The 20,657-nt window shown below is 53.3% G+C and overlaps 1 protein-coding gene across 9 annotated transcripts in view; it reads right to left on the reverse strand.

Annotated features, from left to right (window-relative positions):
• LOC311422428 (opioid-binding protein/cell adhesion molecule homolog) overlaps nt 1-20,657 on the reverse strand; it is a 328,972-nt gene that overhangs the window by 83,873 nt on the left and 224,442 nt on the right. The window lies entirely within an intron of this gene.

The following is a 20,657-nucleotide window of genomic DNA, read 5'->3' on the forward strand; positions in this document are numbered from 1 at the left end:
CCTACACAAAGAGGGATGCTCTTTACAACTTCTGAGATGCTAAATCATGTCAAAGAGAAGGGATGAAAGACGGGGGGAGGCTGCCAGCCTCAAATCACATCCTCCGCTATTTCTCTGGAATAGATAAACGCTCCGGGAGAGTTTCAGGGGGCACATGATGATAACAGACATTTCTGCGGTGCACAGGTGTGAAGAAGGCAGGCAGGAGGGAGAATAAAACCTGCTAACACTTCGCTTGGGCAGCAGCAGGTGCTTTTTTTTCCCAGCTGCACAGAGCCGCGAGGAGCAGGAGGGCTGGCTGAGCATCCAGGCGGGCTGGGACGAGGCAGGCTGCGATGTGCCGAGGGCTCCTGCCATGAGTCAGCGCCGTTCCCCCGCCAGGCAGGTACTGCGCTGGCACTGCCTCAGCTCTCGGTTTTCAAAACTTCTCTGTGCTGGCTTCTGCTGACAGTCTGCGCCGGGGATGATTGTAAGCAACCAAACCCATTCGCACCAGCCAACCATTTATGATTTTTTTTTCAGAGAAACCGAAAGCACCTACGAGACGCATTTGTTTGCTGTCAGAAATGCGGAGAAGACAAAACCAGAGCAGAGCCAGGCACCTAGAACAACCCCAAATGGCAGCAAAACGAGAGGGATGGCTTCTGAACCGGGAGTTTTAGCTTCGTGGCTTATATTAGAGCCACCTAAATGGACATGTACACACACAAATACATACGTACATATATATATGGTTTCTCATTCAACCAAATCCTTCTAAGCATCAATTCCAGAGCTTTGGCTCGGTCCCCAGCAGAGCCTTTCCCTGGGTCATGCTCTCCTGACCCATCGAGGTGCCTGGTCCAGCCCCAAAGCCCATCACAAGACATGCAAATGGACCAGCACCTGCTTGCATAGTGCCTGGTGAGCCCCCGACTGCTCCATGGGGAAGAACTGCTCAAAGGCCAGCAGCTCCCGCAGAGATTTTAAAGCCCCCAAAGGTCTGGGGCTGTCTGCAGAGCATATGCTGACAAGGTGGTTCCGAAATGAAACCAGAAGAGCGCTAACCCCCTGATAAACCCGTGTGCATTTTTTTTTCCTTGCTTGATGAGGATTCACTGAAAGCTTGCCAAAGGAGCTCCGGCACAATTTCTCAGACATTTTATCCCATCTGAGCTCGTGCCATCTCCTCTCACGCAGCCTGTCTGCGGGAGAACTGCTCCAGTGACCAGCTAAGGGGGAATCTCGGGGCTCATTTTGCTGGTCAGAACACCCCAAGAAGCCTTTGGGAAGGGGAATGGGGACAGCAGTGCCACGCCAAGAGTCCTGCTCTCTGGGAAATATTCTGCAGCTTTGCTGAGAGGACAAGAGGGGAGGTGATGCTCACGGGTGAGGTGACAGCAAGCGGGATTTATCGCCTGAGACACTGGGAAGAAAAGCCAGTCTAAACTCAGCTGAGCACAGAGGTTTTTGCCTCTGCCTGGGCTTGCGAGGGACATGACCTTTCTGAAAACTCTGGTTATTTATTTTGATAATCCTTTTGTTGGGATAAACGCTTTGCTCTCACCACAGCCCTAAGGTCATGGGAGTTAATGAGGAGAGGAGAAAGGCCAAGTGAATGGGATTTGTCCTTTGCAACTGAGTGCATTAGTGGAGGAGAGGTGAAATGAGGGGGCTGGACTCTTTCTCCTCTGCTTTCTACTTGAAAAAAGCCAACAACAGCAACACGCAGCTGCACAATAAATCTCCCTTTCCGTCTCCTCCTTACTCTTCTCCCTTTTACCCTTCTTTTCCCCATCGCTGTCCTTCAGCCTTCTCCAGCTAGCCATCATCCCCATCCCCAACCCACACCATCTGATGGAAGGAGCCTGATGCCCACGTACTGCATCCCTCATGGGACACCCCTAAGGGAACAGCCCTGCCCTACACGAGGCTCTCACGATCCTTTACAGATGTTAAGGCTCACAACTGCCCTTTGGGTAGAGCAGAAGGCTGGAGAGGGATCCATCCAGCTCCCTGCTCAGCTGCAGCCATTTTGGTGCAGAGATCTGCAAGAGGAATATTAAGCTCGGACTGAATGCAGCAGCCTTGCTTAAGATTTATGAAGGATGAAGGAAGGAAGATTCTGAGGCAAAGCATCATCTCGAAATAACTGCCGAGTCCTAGCGGGTATAAAAGATCTGTCCATAAACCAGTTTGTCATCACCGGTCAATAAAAATGCAAGCAACAGGAGGGTGCAACCGCCAGCACCCCTCGTCACCCAAGTGATCCCAGCCAGATCTCCTGCACAAGGCTTTGTGAAGTAGGTCCTGCTTAGAAATACACATCCCCCTCCCCAAAGCCTCAAGGTGAGCCCAAATAATGCTCGGCAGCAGTTTAAGACCTATGGAAGAGACCTGGAAACCTGCAGGTCTGATTTCCCTGGATTTTGTGTTCAAAGAGGGGGCATCCCTGGGAGAGCGGGGAGGTGACGCCGGCTCAGCAGCGACGAGCTGACAGCAACGGGGAGGGAAGAGCCAGAGCTGGAAGGGATCTGCTGGAGCTATCCAGGCTCGCATCCAGCTGGGCCAGGCCTGGCTCCTTGCTGAATTCTCCAGTGCTCTATCAAGTCAAGTTTTAAATAGCTCGGATGATGGAGTGGGCTCTGTGGGCTTCACCGTCTCTCAGACAGGAGCCTTTCTTCCCCTGCATAATTATTTATTCCCTAATGGCGCAGCTCATCTCAGTCTTTGCCCACTTCAGCCTCTCCTCACCTTGCAAACCAGGGGACAAATAGTCCCGACCCCCTTCCCTGTCCCTGCAGCACCACCAGCCACCACGTGGACCCAAGCAGCACAGGGCTGGGAGGTTTGGAGCCACACACCACGAAATGCACCCAACCAAGCATGCCGGCTGCATGCTTGCTTGCTTGTTCTCCCTCTCTCTCTCCTTTTTTTTTTCCTTAACCTTCTGTCTGAGAAAAGCCCCGCCATCCCTTCTCATTACTAATCATTCACATCAACCTCCCAGGAAACACTCTGGGGCCACTTGGCTATTAACAGGGCACTAACTGCAAGGCGGAGGAGGATGTATTAATATCAAATAAGAGTGATAGATGATGTGAACCAGTCAGGCACTCCAACTCAGGTACTCGTGTCAGGTACTGGAGCTAATTTAAAATAATAATAATAACAACAATAATAACAACAGCAGCAGCTGCCTTCATTTTCCAGGCCAATTGATTCCTCAGCAGGAATGCCATCTTGACAGATTTATTTTGATCGAATTGTCTAATTGAATACAGTTCTTGTTTCCCTTCACTTTGTGACCTTTCACGCCTGTGAAATAAATGCAATTTGGAGAATTATTCCTCAGCAGCAAACTCAGTTCCTCCAGGGCTGGGGCAGCTGCTTTGTCTCTCCACCTCGCAAACTGAATGCGACCAAAGGAGGTCCCTCCAAACGAGGAGGCAGTTCTGGGTGTGGTGTTAGCATTTCTTTTCATCTCCATTTCTACCTTGTATAAGATTAAGTAAAGAGAAAAAATAATAATAAAGGAGGTTTGAAAGACATACAGCCACGTGGTGGGAAGATGTTACCTTCTGCCTCTTCGGTGTTTACTGCACTGAGGTTTCTTAGAGTTTAGTGGAAGAAGTTTTGCTCCCACCGCCGTGATGCTACGTGATGCTTGCCCTCACCTGGCAGAGCCGTGGGCTTCACCCAGCCTCACCTCCTCCCCGTGTCCTCCCAGGCCCGTGCCAGGCTCCTGCCCGGGGAGCCCTGCAGTGCCAGACACGAGGCGACGCTTCCCATAAATTTCACAGGAGCGAGGCTCGGAGATTAAAAATAACTAAGCCGTGTCCCTCGCAGACAAACGCGCTGTCTGCGCGCCAAGAGAGGTCCTGGTGAGAAGAGTTGCAGCTGAATCTTTTATAATAATATCAATCAATATTAAAAATGTATGGCCTTGTTCAATTTTTAAAGCATCTTAAATTAATCTTTAAACACAACTATTTTGCTTAAACCAAAGGCTTTGGGTAGCCTGAGAATGGTATTTCTGTCTGCTCCCTCGGGCTCGTGACAGGTATCTGGAAGAGGGCTAATAAGTAAGTAAATACTATACATCCAGCACAATTACCCTGAACCACAAATCGGGGGGAAAAAAGCAGAATTTTCCATGAAATCCATTATTGACTTAGCAGCAAAACCGACTTTATCTGTGCGGCGCAATAGGCCCCATAGACAATATTAAGTTAGCTAAATCTGCGGGGTTTAGGCTCAATAAAGAACATGGCGACTGCCCCTTGAGACGGGGATGATGCCGAGGCGAGGGCTGGGGCTCGAGGGAGGACGCAGGGCTGTAGGAAATATGGCCTGACCCGTACAAGCATCACTTGGGGACATCCCTGTTGGAAAGTGAAGCCCCTGGAGTGTAAGGAGGAGGTTATAGGAGATGAGGTTTGCAGATTGTAGCATTATTCTCCCTCCGCGCCCCAAGAGAAGCCAGAAGACCAAAAATACCAACACCTCATCCCTGACACATGCCCATGCAGGTCCACAGCGACACGAAATCACCTGGGAAAGGGCTCTCAGCCACGCAGGGAGCATCCTGGCAGCAGTGCCTCTAATGTATTCCGGGGAACGTGGCATTTTGACGGCAAGACTTCTGCCTCACTTGCCGTTTAATGTTAAGAGGCTTGTACAGTCAGCGGCGTTTAAAGAGTAATGACTGTTTTCATGGTAAATGCTCTGTTAAATAACCCAGGATTATTGTGTTGTGTTATTGCATATATAAAATGGCATTTCAAAAAAATAATAATTGTTTTAGAGCTAATTGATGTTTTTAACCGGCTCCGTGCATGGAATTTTTATTTGGTGGAGGGGACGGGCTGCTGTCAGGAAGACAGCAGCGAAGAGGAGGCTTTGACCTAACAAATCTACTTGCAGGGTCAGCCAGCTCAGGTGCTGCTTCAAGCCTTCTCCTCCAAAGTGCCAGAAGGACCAGGGCAAAATCCCATTGCAGCCATGGGCAGGAACCTTGGTACCCCCTGTCTGCACATCCACCTGCTCCCTAAAGTGTCCCCTGGTCAACATGGGCACCATCCCTTGGTTCATGTGGTCAACGGGATGCTGGAGAGCCATAAAATCATGGCTAGCAGAGAGCAGCTCCCCCCCAGACGTACCACCTGCACTATTATCCCTTCCTCTGGCATCTGCTCTGCACCGTCCCTTGTCCCAGCCCCAGCTCTGTCCGAGGTGGCTGCCCACGCGGTGGCACCTCAGAGCCACCAAAAACTCCCTGGGGATGACAAGGGAGGCAGCAGCACTGTTTCCCCCTCCCCTGTCCCTGCTGTTATTGCTGCAGATGGTGAAGCAGGACCAGGAGAACCGCCCCAGCTAGCAGCACAGCGCCGATGAATCACCAGTGAGCAATCCTGCCGCGGGGCTTAACCGTGACTCTGCCAGGAGGGGCTGGGGCAGCTCCGCTCCCTCCTTTCCACCTCGGCGAGGCCAGCTCCTCGTCCCTACACCGGGGACGCAGCCTTTAAGCCTCTCTGACCATCCCTGGAGACCTCCTGCTCACCACGCCGTGATTTTGACATCTGCTGGCATCGCGCTGCGGCGCTGCCCGGCCACGCTCGGCGCAGAAGGAGCTGGAGTGCGGCTGCCAGGCTGCCCAAGCTCCCTGTTTACGCCCCTCGCAGTCTGCAGGCACTTGGCTCCGCTATCAAAGAGCTGAGGAGTGCTCTCGCTTTCAAACCTGGAGCCTTTGAGCTCCTCTGACGGCGGCAGCCTCGCTGACCCTTGTCTGGAGGCTTGCAGGGCATTCAGGCAGTCAGAAGCTCTGGCTGAGTCCTGAAGCTTTGCAGAGGCAGTGACTTTTTGGATGTGAAGTTAATCACACGAGCGAGCGTCTCCGAGTTGCCGGAAGGGAGAGCGGGGCCATCAGAGACTGAACTTGAAAGTCTCGGCCATCTCCTAAGATCTCCATGCCCAGGCACCGAGTGCCAGCGTGCTCAGATCACGGGGCGAGAGCGGGGCTGTCACACAGCTCCTGCGGGGCACCGGGTCCCATCCCTTGTAGCCAGGCAGCCGATTAACCCAAAGGGTCCACAGCATCTCCACACCACAAACAGCTCCTAACAAACCTGTAGAGCAGAGGCCAAAAGCCACCGGCTCTGAACCATCACAAGAAAGGAGATGAAAGCCGGCGCCGTGCCCCAGACCCCAGCAACAGCAGGGAAGGTGTAAAAGGAAAAGGTTTAAGGGAAGCAGGCTACAAGGTGGGCAGATGGGCAGGGAGGGAAGGACAGCACGAGGTAATTGGACTGAAATCTCACTAAAGGCTGCCAGGCCAGGAGAGGCCAGGACCACAGGCACGCTGGTTTGAAGTCGCTCCTCACCCTTAAAAGTCATTCCTGCGTCCGTCCCAGCCCAGGCAGCTCCCTTTCAATAAAAGCTGCCATCATTTCTGCAGCCTTTCCAGCCCCCAAAGCCTCACAAGAGCAACCGGTGATAAGATTGAGCTCACAGACCAGGAGATCGTGCCCTCCTTGAGGATTTGTGGAGAGGTGACAAGAGCAGCCCCCTTCCTTAGCATCACCCCACGCGCTGGGTATGTGCGGAGATGGCACAGCAGCTGCACAGCCCGTGAGATAAAGGCTAAATCCAGCTCTGTGCACTGATAGCATGAGCAATATCGCTGGCTACATGTGCACAGTCACACACAGGCTCCATAGAACAAGATACAGAAGCGAGATGCTGAGGTCAAAACCTCCCCACCCTCAGTTTCTGCCCACCCTATATCCTCACAAAGCCACATTTCAGAACAAGCTGTCCCCAGCTCCTCTCAAACAGAACACAGCCATCCAATTCTCTCCCTTTCCCTCCAGAAGGAGCCTTTTCCAGGTCCCGAGGCTCTGTCCCAACCTCCTCCCTTCCTCAGGGGCTGCAGGACCCCGGGAGGCCGCTGCCCTAGCGGGTCACATCTCATTGCTGCAGCTGCAAGGTCAAACTCTGTCTCTCTCGATCCCTTCAGCATCTGTTTCTCTGTGTCCGCAGTATCTGAGTGCCTCAGATGACTAAAAAGTCCCTTTGTGTGTTTTCCCAACCCTTCGCTGTACAAGTGCCATTTAATCAAGCTCGGTAATGAAGCCAGAAATGAGCCAGAGCAGGCAGCGCAGCGGCACGTGGGGACTGACCCCATTACCTGCAGGTGACAAAGGGGACAGGAACAGCCATGGGTCCCAGCACCTCAGTGATGTTCCGAAGGGCCCAAACAGCCCCAAAGCTCCCAAATACCTGTCAAGTTGTAATCTGTATGTCGTAAATCCCAACGCTCTTCCCCTGCAGCTGCTGCCCTCCTACATGCCATGGGATATCCATTTCTCTGAGGTCCCCAATCTCCCCCTCGCAGCTGGTGAAGGCAGCAGGTTCCACCCCAGGAGCCCTACAGCACATTTCAGGCACACAGCCCGCACTTCTGAGCAGCCCACAAGTGACCCCACAAGGCCAAGCACTGCTGCCAGCTCCCGAAAACCACATCACATCAAGCACACCATGCTGGCTCTCCCCTCCCAGGGATGCTCCCCACTTGTGCTTTTATTATCATGCCCCTCCAGTCTGGCTCCTCTTGTTTGCAGGATTTTTAGGATGACTGCCACGTTTCATGAACCACGGAGCAGCACACATTCAGACTTCCCTGGACTGCTGCGTAGGAGAGAGTACATGTATTAATAATGCAAACGCCTCTCCTGGAGCTCTTCTTCCTCGTACGCTGTCCTTGTGTGGGTCCTGCCCCTGGGCATCCCCCAGGGGACAGGGGGAGCCAGCACAGCCTGAGGGAAGGCATTTGGGATGCACAGATTTCCTAAAATACACTCTTCTGGGCAGAGCCCTCTCCAAGCCCGGTGCCATACTGCCAGCTCCCACCTGCACACCAAACCAGCCACTGCTCTCCCCAAAAACCTGCACGTCCTGGAGCCACGATGCACAAGGGTTTCACCTGCTGCAAAGCTGATGTGGATGTGCAGAACTGTAGGGGTACCTTTAAAAGCCTGCAGCCATGAGCTGACATCACCTGAAAGGCTTTAAAAAAAGCACAAGGCGAATAGGAGACACCTCAAATCCAAAAGATTAGTAAATGACTCAAAAGGCGTGACTGATGTTCAGCACCTCACAGCTCACGTGAGGTTAACCATGACTCCCACCCCAAGAAATGACCCTTCCCCAGCACCAGCACTCATCCCAGCAGAAGGAAAGGGGAGCAGGGCTGGAAATAAAATCACTGCTTGCAGCCCGTGCTGCAGAGGTGCTTGGAGAAGCAAAGGGAGAACACGAGCCTCTATTTATTGGAAAGCACCCTCGGGAGCCTGCTACGGAGACCAGCGACATGAAAACCTCTGGAAGCTGTTCTGGGCAAGGACTGTCTCCTCGCCATACATCCACACAGTGCCTGTCCCAGCCTCGAGGCGTTCCCCTGGTATAAATAATGATAATCCCTCACTCAGCAATACAATGAAACACTTGCTTGGTAGTAAAAATTACTTAAAATTCATACCTACGTTGGGAAATTATTCAGTAAACTCTAATTACTTATCAAAAGCAACGATGATATTTTTAAGGAGAGGGAGTGCCCATAAATACAGAGCCATAAATAAGCTGCTACTCAGTAGCACGAATTAATTTGTATTTAATTGCTAGAAATTGCTATCAATTACTAAACATTCCTTGCAGAATAGGCAAATTCTTTAAGAACAATTTCAATTGCTAATTGGAAGTCATTTTAATTTTTTTTTCCCTACTTTCTCATCCCAGCTCCCGCAGGGTGCCAGAGACATCAGTCCCACCTGGCAGGGCTCTGCACTTTGCAGAAGCTGGGATTCTGGGGGGGGAGAGAAAGAAATCCACTTCAGAAACTGGGATCTGCTCTTGGGATGGAAAGGAGGGAGCTCGAAGTGTGCACCCAACAACCCCGTGCAGCCAGGGAGAGGAGCAGCTCTCAGGGACCGTTCATCTCACCAGGATGCAGAGCAGAGCTCAGCTGAAGCTCAGCAGTGCCAGACCCTGCAGGGCACCTCCCAAAAACCCAGCCTGTGTTTTATTGCTCCCCTCTGGAGCACTGCCCCTGCCCTCCTTCGGAAGCAGGGGGATGCTGCAGCCGTGCCCGTGCATACAGCATGCAGCAGGGGAAGCGCCGTGCAGCACGCCGAACGGCCCCGGCATTGCTTCTGAGTCATTTTCTGGTGTTTTCTGCTTTGCTGTTGGCATAACATCCCATCAGCACAGTTAATTACATCCACACTGAGTGTGAAGGACAGGCTGATTCGCAGAAAGAGCCGGAGGCCATGCAATCCATCCCGCTGCTCTCGCAAAACAACTTCCACGCGTGCCGACCGAGTGCAGTGAGGCGCTTCCCCGCACCGACTGCCCCCATGGAGCTCGTCCACCCACACGGTGCTTCGGCGAGCATCGGGGCTGCTCCCACCCCCTGCCCAGCAGCATGGACCTGAAGTCAGGCCGATACTGCAAGCATCTCCCCTCCTCTCATCACTCAGATGAAGTCACCGACCACAGACACCCCAAAAATGAGCGTGCAAGCGTGCAGGACACAAAATAGAGGGGGACAAGAGGGACTGGGATCCTTTGTTGGAAAATCTCCAGGCACAAGGTGACTGAATGACTCCCTGAAGATCCTATAGGGACACTTGGGGCAGAGGAAGGATATGGATAGGAACCAGCAGCCATCACTTCACCTCGCTAGGAGCTCGGGGTGATTTAAGCACTTTCTGAGCACAAAGCCCAGCAGGAGACCGCCCTGGTCCCACCCCAGAGCTCATCCTTGGGTAAAGTGGGATGAGAAGCAGGGAGGGGGCCGGGAAGAGCTGCTGGTACCTATCAGCAGAGCGCAGAGTGACAGTCCTGGGGTCTCCAGGACTGTCACTCCAACATCTCAGCATCGCTCACTCCCCCGTCCCCCCAGGAGCAGGCTGACACTCACACGGAGGCACGTGCCAGCCGTGACAGGCAGAGCAAATGACACGCGCATCTCCTGCTCCCAGTAACAGGCCTTCCGTGTCTAATCCATCATATTTGATGCAGATCTCTTACCCTGAAGTGTTGTCAATGAGGATTTAATTTAGTGCTAATTAGACAAATATTGCATGTTAAACACCCATTGATTATTAAGAGACAGTGAGCGCAGTTTAGCTCGGCAGCGTGCGGCGGACACGCCGTATTATAGCCGGGATGAGGTTGGTAAATGCCTTGCTGTTTCTAATCATCAGCTAGTAATTAATGTCCAATAACTTGTAACTTGGTTTATCATTATAGATTTAGGAAGGCAGCAATAGTGCTATATGCTAATTAAATATCAATTGATTATTTAAGGCATATAAAGATTTAACAGCTAGGTAATAGATATACACAGTTGTTAAACTTTAATAACCATCACACTTCCCCTTGTGTTATTAAGTTGGTGTTTAATGACAAAGAGCCTTGCTCTTGAAGATAACTTTTGGGGAGGATTTTCCAAAGTGCTTGGCTATGTGCAACACCCTGCTGAAGATCTCAGTCCTCTGCTATGGAGAACACAAACAAAAATCAGGAAATTGGGTGCCCCTGTTATTTAAGCAAGGAAATCAAAGCCCTAGGGTAGGTGAGGTGCTCAAGGGCACAGCGAGAGGCAGTGGCAGAGCTCAAGATGCTCCCAAACTTTCCATCCAAAGTTTTGCATCTCAGCTTCTCTCTCCTGAGACATGCAGACAAATTGCAAGTTCCCTGCCAGAATAAAGCTCCCAAACCCAGCCTGGGAGCCGCTGGCATCCCGTGGGGAGGGCAGCCTCCCCATAAAAACCTCATTGGGAAAAACATACATGGGCTGAAGTCTGGAGCCATCTCCCTCTCAGTAATAAACAGAAAGGAATCAATAAACGTCAGGCAGCATTGCAGGAGCCCTGCCACCCCATCACCTATAGGGCAGGGTGCCTGGCACCTGCTCCCCATCAGTGTCCCTGTGCCCTTTGGCAGGTGCTGACCATGGGAGTTATTGGGGAGGGCTGGGAGCTCCTTCAGTGTGGGAGGAAAAAAAAAAAAAAAAAGATGAGAGACTGAAGCCTGTGTCTGAAATGGAAAAGATAAATGGCTTCTGAAGGGAAATAACCTGCCGGACTCAGTGGGTTTGGCAGCACCCCGCTAAGTGCAGCATCAGTCTTGAAAAACCGCCGCAAGCTCAGCACCAGCAGGACGAAGCCCGGGTTTCCAAAATTGAGACGGAGCATCAGGGACTGCCAGAGCTCATCCCTGAGGGGATCCCACAGCCAGGACCCGGGGGTGCTGGCCACCAATGGCTCCTGGCTTGGGACCGTGGGCTAGGAGAGGGGTGGCATAGGCAGGGGGACGGCAAGGATAGTCTGATAAATAAAAGGATTGAGGTGGAATAGAGGCCTAGCCTCAAGCTGTCACCAAAGTGTGACATTAAGCCACCCCACAGCAGGTATTTTCCTGCATTCCCTATTGCCTGGGAGGAAAATCATGGGACCTCACAGTGAATAGGAACCCCGTGGGAAACAAAAAGCCATGCCAAGAGATTTGTGAGCTCTCCAAGGGCTCCATGCGAGTGGTGCAGGACACCAAGAGCCCTTCCCTGCAGAGCCAGGGGGAGCAGCACCCAGCCCAGCTGTATGGGGAACCCAGCAAGAGAAAAGAGCAGAGCAGAGCTGCTCCGAGGGGAGCAGAGAGCCGCAGGAGCCCCCCCCGATGAGTTTTGCCATGTTCAGAGGCGCGTCCCCGCGCCGCAGCAGGCAACAAAAGGGACGTCAAGAGCAATGAGGCAAGGCAGGGGAGGCGTCGCAGCAGATAAAGGATTCTGCAGGTACGAGACAAAACCAGCTTTGGAAACCTCGTGGAAGTGAGTTTAAAGTCTCCGGAGGATATCAATTGCGAGTCTGTCACTTGGTGTCAGGATAACTTTCCGGACAGCTCTCGGAGCTTGTTAAGCTCTTGCTTGGGCTGCATTTGAGCTGCGGTGGCAGCGCTGTCTGCAGGCACAAATGTTGGAATTAGAGATGAGAAAGACCCATGGGTGCCTTCTCAAAACAGGGTGGAACTGTGATAGGGACACATCACGGCGTGCCTACGAGGGCCAGCGATGCTGTCAGCGTCAGATGCCTTCAGCCCATGGCCCAGCACCTTCCAAAAGCGGTGCTGTCCCCTCCAGGAGCGCACAGGCACGAGGTGGGACACACTGGATGAAAGGCAATGGCCTGTTTTATGCAGGTGGTCAAACCAGACAGTCGTCACGGTGTCTCAGCATCGTGATCTATGGCTCCAGGAAGCAGCTCGACGCTTCCCCCATAGCAATCATTTCATCAAAAGCCCTGCGAGCCTCCCGCTGCTCCCGCCAGCCCTGGGTCCCTAACTTTAATTAAGTCCACATGGTCTCCTCGCGGGAACAAGGGAGGAGAGGGTGACTCAGGCAGCAATGGGACCAGCCGGCGCAATTATCATACAGTTAAGAGCATTAATTAAAACCGGCCCTCCCCCTAGTTATAACAAAAAAAAAAAAAAAAAAAAAGAGCCAAACTAATCAATTCCACTTATAGGGATATATTGGAGTAAGGAGCCAGAGCAGGGAGGGTGACGGAGGCAGAGTTCAGATGTGACGTGAATGCTAACAGCTCCCGAACGGAGCCGCTGCTGCAGCGAGCCCCAGGCCTGGCTGCTTCCAGCAGTTACTTCGAGTCTCCTTGGAAATGGGCTCAGCCTCTTCCTCTACCTGCTGCTGCATCAGAGCAGCTCCTGTGATCGCACAAAGGACCTTAAATCTCGGCTATAACCGCCTTGATTGAATTAAATGCAACAACGCTGTAAAGCAGCCTCTTCATTTAAGGTGTAAGCACGGAGGCTTTCTTCCCTGCTCACGGCTCTCTCCCTCCTTCTGAAATGATGAGTTGCTCACGGGTTGTGCTCTTTAAAAAAAAAAAAAAAAAAAGTCATCTGATAAAGTGGGTTATAAAACTGGTGGTGGTAATAAACGGAGAGCAAGGAGCCTGATGCAAAGCCAGCCGGGGAGGCAAGGCAGGGCTGTGGGGATGCAATATCTGAGCCGTGATTAATACGTGACCGCGGGTGACGAGGGAGGGAGCAGTGCTGGGTGCCACCCGCCGTGCTGAACTCGCCGTGCCAGGGACACAAAGAGCAGCACCCTGCCCGAGAGGAGAGCCAGCCCGGGTGACAGAATGGAGGGTATCAATGCAGGGTGACGAGCGGCTCCCACATGTCAGAGCCGAGGGAGGAGAGGTGCCCATGGGAGGGTGGCGAGGTCCCCGCTGCAGCACCAGGCTCTGCTCGGCATGGCTACAAGTCCCCACTGCGTACATCTTGCTGAGACTCCAACACATCCCTTGGGAGCACCCATCATTCAGTCAGGTCCGTCGCCCTCTTGTTTTGTGCTAAAGGACTTGAACTCAACCTTCCTTTCCTCCCCAAATCCTCCTGAGCACCTACACGGGTGCCTGTGCTCACCACGGCACAAATCCTGCATGGAGATGCCACGTGGGACAAAGCCAAGCAGCGCTGCAAAGCGACAGGCATGGTTTTGCAGTGACTGCTTATCCTCCAACCAGACTAACGTCCCCTTCCTGAGAGCTGCAGGGAGCTTAGCTCCATCTCTCCTTCCCAAAAAGCCTCCTCGGGACTTGCCTGCCTCTCTGCAAAACGGGGATAAAAGCACCGCGCTCCCACGGTGCCGGCATCAGAGAGCGGGATGCACTACGAGAAGGGGCCCTGGGAGCATCCAGCACTTCTTTTTCACCAGCTTCCATTCTGGTCACATTAACACCACCGCCTCTCACCGGAATACCAGGGATATTTTCGGGTACCCAGGAAGCTCCTGCTGCCCCCTGCCCCTCTGCAGGTGACAGTGCCCACCAGAATCACGGCCGGGTGCCCGGGCGCAGACACGGCCATCGGCTCCTTTTTACGAGCCTTCATTGTTATTACCACCTATTTCTTTTTACATTCCTGCCAAAATACCAAACATTAATCTCCCCTCGCTCCCTGCAGGCAAAACATGGGTAATTGGATTTATATGGGTTAGAAATTTGTTAGATTTTATATATATATATATATATATATATACACACACACTATATATATACACATTCACACACACACATGTATGCACACACAGAGGGGAAAATATAAATAAATAGGAGGTGGGGAAGCCCTGCCCTGCTGGGATGCGGGTACCAGGGGGCGGCCTTGAACCAAAGCCCATTCATCTTATGGACCTGCACCCACGCTCTCCCCGTGGCCTCTGATTTAGGAACTCAACCCTCAGCACTGAACTCCACAAGCTCCCCAGAAGGAGTCACAGGTCATGAATTTTGCCTCCATTGACTCTGTTTTTCCTTCCCCCTTCCCCCTTACTCATTCTCTTCTTGCACCTACCATTTTCTTTCTCTCCTCCTAACTTTTCTCTCTTTTCTTGCACTTTTACCCTCCTGGCCCCCCATCCCTCTCTTCTCAGGGAGCCAGGAGGTGACAACACACACGAGTCTTGGTACACCAAGAGAAGAAAAAGCTCCTTGGGTTTCTCAGCTCTGGAGACAGTCCCGAATACCTTCCTGGGGTATTTGTTACCTTACCGCATAACTCGCCATCGCCTGACCTGATCCTACTCCACAACTGCTGGGGTTTTCATCCTCCTCCTCCCTCAGCAGACTCTGAGACCCATTTGTGTCCGGAGGGGGTCCATCCATGAGCATAGTCATGGAAACAACTCGTTGGAAGCAAATCTTGGGCAATATTCATAGGAAAACAGAAATGCAATCTGTGAGTTTTTTGCACTGACGATCTGACCTTGAAGGGTTCTGGGAAGGAAGACAGGACCTACCGTCCAGCCAAACCAGTGGTAAACAACCCATTACAGGCTAAAATTGCTGGCAGGGGCTGTGGGGGAACTGTTTTTCTCATTAATAAAAAAAAAAAAAAAGCAGAAAAAAAAAACAGAACATCCTAACCCTCAAAGGCTGCTTGCAAGGACGGAAGGAGAAGTGATAGTCACCGAATCAGATATTCCTTATGAACTGTCTGCTCGGCTGCGGTATCTAAAGATTATCACTTAAAACAATATGTCCAGCTGTTGTACAAAGCATCCGCGGTGTAGGGCTGAGGAATGGAAGGATCTGCGCCGCGGCGGCACGCTGGGAGAGCAGTCAAGGGAACAGAGAAGCTCTTCGGCAAGCGGGGAGGTGAGCGACAGCCGCTGTGCCCCGGTTTCGTTTTGCAGCGTTAACACCTAATCCCTGCCCAGAAACAAAGCGCGGCGCTCGGCGAGCAGCGTGCCTTACCCGGGGAAGGACAGCTATTACCGCTCGCAAGCCAGGGGAGTTTATTATGCTTGCAAAAAGCTCTCGTGTACGCTATAGCAAAAGGATTACTAACAGTTCAGTCTCATCCCCCGGAGCTGAGTATCGCTGCTTGTGACTATTTCTGGCTGGCGGAGCTCAGCAGCTTAGCACGGAGGTTGGCTCCTCGCTAGGCAGCGGCACTCGTGGCCTGGCCCTTCGAGAGGTGACGGCAAGTGACAACTCCTCCTCTCCTTGCAGGATGCTGCATTCTGCAAAACGTGCTCTCCTGGCGATGACCTGCACTCAGCAGGGCTCTAGCTCTCCGTATGGACCACAGGAACCAGTGGCATTGCCACCAAGACAGGGACAGGTCCTCCACGCATCCCCAACGGTGCCGGCATCTGCATTTGGGCACTAGCATCTTTGCACGGGGCTGGCGTGGAGGGAGCCCCCGGCACCCTTCAGCGGCTGCAGCGGCTCAGGGAAATTAGCGGGCACTGTAATTATAACTATCGGGAGCAGCTAAGACAAGTTAAATACCAGCTACCTAGGGAGAAATTATTATGCCAGCCAGGAGGATCCAAATGCCAGAATCCGTGGCTGTAATTTCACGGAGTCGCCAATTACAGCTCCGACATGCCGCGAGCTCTACCTTGGAGACGGCAGGTATATATTTAGCTGCTCCAGAAAACTTTTTGGGGGAGGAGGAGGAGGAAGGGGGCAGCGATGGAGCAAGTCCTCAGTAATCTGCTCCTCGCTAAGCCCCACGCTTCTCGCATTTGCACACAAAAAGCATCAGTCTCTTCCCACTTCCCAGCGAGGATTTAGCAGCAGCGAGTTCACAACCCCCATAAACAGGTAGGGAAACTGAGGACCGAGCCTACATGTGATGACAATAGGGAAAACGGGCCAAAAAATCTGATTTCCTGACTTTCCAGGCAATGCCCAGAGTCCTGCTGCCTGCTCCTGCTGGTTGTATTTTCCCGAGGCCTCGTCGTGTGCTGCAAGATAGACTGCGGTAGATTATTACCCAAAAAAAAGCATTGTCAGAAATAATTAAAACTATAATTGCAAAAATAAATGGAAGAACAGCATCTCATGATGTTTTATTCGGGCTTTTTATTTTTAATTGGAATTGTTCTCATGCTTGCTAATTGACCAAACACAGCGAGTCACGGAGTCCTCAGTGCAAATTAGCAGAGCTCCCCTGTTCCTTTGGTCCCCTTCATGGACAAACAATGGGAGAGAGGCCCTGAGCTTGCCAGCACTGAATGGAAAGGTGGAGAGCCGATTTGACTTGAAAACCTGCCTTAAATATAAGAAAAAAGCATCCCTATTATTTTGCTTAGGGAGAAGGGCAGGTATAGATGCCTCATATTTCTCATATAATCTCATCACCACCTCTGAACAGCCGCTTCCTCTAATCACCTCTGAGAAACAGCTGCTATCAGCTCCATCCTACAGATGGGGAAACTGAGGCAGGGAGCAGCCAAGGAGGCTCCTCAAGTCCTGGCATCCCTGCGATGGCAGCTGAGGAGAAAACCCAGGCACCCTGCCTGATTTTCTCCCCCCAGGCGCCCATACACGCTGCTTTTGTCTTAAAGAAAAAAAAAGTGCCAATATTTCTTAAATACAGATAAAACCATAAAGCCTTGAAATTTCGAGCAGCTGTTGTTTTACGTCTTTATGAACTGTACTGATGCTTGTTATAAAAGGTCGATTTGCTGGCGGCACAGCGATACGACCCGGTTTACTACACATCCCTGCTTTTACACCACTTGAATATTTGCCACTGCAGCGGCACCGCCTGCGGTTCAGTCGCTGCCTGGATCGTTTCTGCACTCAGGCTCAAGCCCCATGATGGAGAAGATGCTCCCAGACAGGATAAAAGACAAGGCAAGGTTTCTAGCTGGTCTCAGCCCCTTGGGATTGCTGCACATGCTGGGGACCTGCTTGTGACACCCCCATACCACCCTAGGGGACAGATGCCCGTGCCCTTTAGCTCATGGGGCACACATCCAAGCAGCACCGTAGCAAGCTGACACTCTGCAGCACTCCTCCAAAAATAATACTAAAAAAAAAAACTTAATCCTTGTTTCCACATCGAGCCCCAGCTGGGAAATTAAACCATGACCTTCCTCCACCTCCCTGCCTTTGGGTTACTGGTGTGCTCGCCGTTCCACTCCGTGTCCCCAACTGGTGCGCAGCACGGGGCACTGCTGCCATCCAAGCACCTGCCCCGCTTCCCAGCAGGTTTTGTATCTCAGAGTCAGAGAGCAGGAAGCTTGATTTTAGTTTTAATAGTACGCAGAGAATTTGCAAACTGCCTGGAGTTCCCTGGAGAGGAAAGGTGCGTGACTATTATGGGAATTGTTTGTTCTTACAATAAAAAGTGGTGAATTATCAACAGCCTCTGCTTAAAGCTGGGGAATCGTTCGCTGCGCATCTCAGATGACCTAGAAGTTGCCTGCAGATGGAGCCTTCATTTCTGCAAGGATTATGCTGAGCCTCCCTAGGAAAAAGGGTGGAGAGATGGAGAGGGACGCACCCAAAATCCAATACGGGAAAACCACAACCAGCCTGAAAAGCCTCCAGGTTTCCCCACCGCTACTTTTCCCACGTCTCTTTTCTGCAGCACAACGTAGGTGTAAGGACACAATTTTGGAAAGCAAAGAGCTTCCACCTGCCCTGGTGAAGACAGCAAGGCTTGGAGGCTCAGCCCACTTCATGCTCACCTGATAACAGGTCTGGAGGGACCTGGAAGCTGCTGGGAAGGGGGCTAACTCTGCAGGTGCAAGGAGATGGGGGTCTGGGGGTCTCATCTCTCTTTGGTCCCAGCCCCAAGGAGCCGTGCTGGAGGCAGGACAGCAGGGGACACCACGCCTGCTCCTTCCCTGGCCGCACAAAAACCACGCTGTGTGCCAGGAGTAAACCACGCTGGACATCCACCAGCAGCCACCACCTCCTTGCAACCCAAAACCACATCAAGGACCATGCAGGGACTTCTCCCTGCCCAGCAAAGCTCTGGTGCAGCTCCCCCAGAGGATGCCCATGGCGCTCCGGCACACCACCGCCCTGCTTGCTGTCCCCAGATCACCCTGCCACATCCTTGTAATGCTCCACGTTGGGTCGGTGTCTGCAATGCTTTTCCCAACTCTGAGCCCCAGGAAAAGGATGCTGGTGGCCCAGAGGCTGCAGAGGGGCAGCCGCAGGGGAATAGGGGTGCAGGGAAGAGGGGAACCCTTGGGAACAGCAGTGTGAGAAGAGATGGGGGGCTGAGGGGGAAAGGAGCTGGAGGCCAGGAGCCCTGGAGTGACTGTGGCAGGGAAAGCTGAATTTGGGGAGGAAAAGGGAGGTGAGAGCGTGGAGAAGATGCACCAGGGAGCAGGAGGGGATGCTGAGAAGGAAAAGGGGCAGAGAGAAAGGGCTTTGGGGACAAGGTTCCTCTAAGCACCAGCGCTCGGAGTCCCACTGGGGGCTGCTGAGTTTCCAACAGGAAGGCTGAACCCTCCCCGCTCCAGGGCTGGCTGCTTCACAAACATCCCCTCTCACAAACAGCGCAGAAAAGAGGCCAGAAGCTTAAAAAAATAAAAATAATAATAAAAAAAGGAAATCCAAGTCAGCCCTCTGCTGGTGGCAGTCTTGGCCGGCACCAAGCCCAAAAGCTGTGGGGTCCCTGGGGTGGGGGCTCAGCCCCCTGCAGCACTCGCCCCCAGGCACTGTTTCTGCTCTGCCCTCCGCAAGCATCACCTCTGGGAGTCCCAAGCCCCACAGGTCACTGGCAAAAGGAATTCAGACAGCAAGGGAAGGAGCACCAGGGCCCGAGGCATCCCTCTGGGGGCTGTCCTCTCTTCTTTAGGCTGCCTCGCTCAGTCCAGCTCGGGTTAATCATCGTTGCAATGCAGTTATTGAGAGCATAAGGAAAGGCACCCTGTGCTCCATCACAGCCCCCGTTCCATGGGGTGATGGCAGTGGGGTCCCCACATGGCCCCACTTGCAGGCACACAGCGGGGAGCCTGGCACGGGCAATGTCCCGAGGTGCTGCACAGCCACAGCCCTGTTTGGGGACGTCGGGGGGCTTATCTCTAGCGCTGGACACAAATCAAGCATCCCTCCGTGCCCACAGTGCCTGCGGGGCCTCCTGCAGCATCCCCTGGGGCTTTGCTGCACAGAGGGGCCAGTGGGGAGTGGCACCACTCACCGTACCCAATATCCCCACCATCCAGACAGACCAACAACCAAGAAACGGGGTGTGGGCACCACAGAACCTCGAGCCAGAGGTTGTCTCCCACCACCACCAAATGTTTCCCCTCCACAAAACCATGGACAGCCTGCCTGAGCCCCGCGCCTCCCGCGAGCAGAGCAGCCTCCAACCAAACCAGCGCCAGCTTCACAGCCCTGGGATGGCTCAGGTGCTAAGGGACAGCGTGACACATTCAGCTCGCTTGTGCTATCCCTGTGCATGGCACAGGGAAGAGCCACTGCTCCCCACTGCAGCCCCGATACTCCGGGGTGGAGCGAGGGAGCAGCCAGCCTCGCGCTGTTGGGGCATGCTGCTCGCTGCTGCAGGGAAAGCAGCAGGCTGACTCCTCCAGACTCACTCCTCTCCCTGCCCAGCATCCCTGTGCTCCTTCCCCACATCCCTGGGTGCCTTCCCAGCCACCCAAACCACCTCAGGCCCTCCCTAGGGTGCCTGGGCTGAAGCACGGCACGACCCCGAGCCCCGACACGAGCTGAGCAGTGCCCACAGCTCTGGTCTGCTCCTCTGGCCTCAGCGCTGCGCTGGCTACTGAGAGCCGGTATCCTGCACGGGTAACGCAGCGGGCACACCTGTAACTCGCTCAGGAAATGAGAAGGGCTATCTGCTGCGCTCTGCAGCCCAGAAGCGGCCCATCTGCGGGCAAGCTGCCTGCGTCTCTCCTACAGCACAGCGCGCGAGGGAAAGCATCCATCAGAATTCATAAGATGCACCCCTGGAGTAAAAGATTGATTTGATATTAACGGCTTCGTGCGGAGACTATAAAGTGATGGGGGCGAAGCACTGACACCTCCGAGGCTCGGCAGCCCCGAGGACCCGCCGGCGATGCGGGCTGGCGCTGGCACGGCGCGGACCCCCCCTCGCTCCCCGCACGCACCGAGACAACTTCAGGCGCGGCAGCGGCGCTCAGTCACTGTCTGCCACCCCAGCCCCTTTGTCAGCACCTCGTCTGGCACCCGCAGCCCCCCGCCAGCCCCGGCAGGAGGCTGCCAGCCCCGCGCTGCCGCCGGTTCCCCCCTGCCTGGAGCCAGGGGTCCCCCGCCACGATGAGCCCCCGGGATGCGAAGTCTCCAGCCAGTCCCAGGACT

This window comes from Aythya ferina (genome assembly GCF_964211825.1).
Source record: "Aythya ferina genome assembly, chromosome: 22".
In the NCBI taxonomy this organism is placed as follows: Eukaryota; Metazoa; Chordata; class Aves; order Anseriformes; family Anatidae; genus Aythya; species Aythya ferina.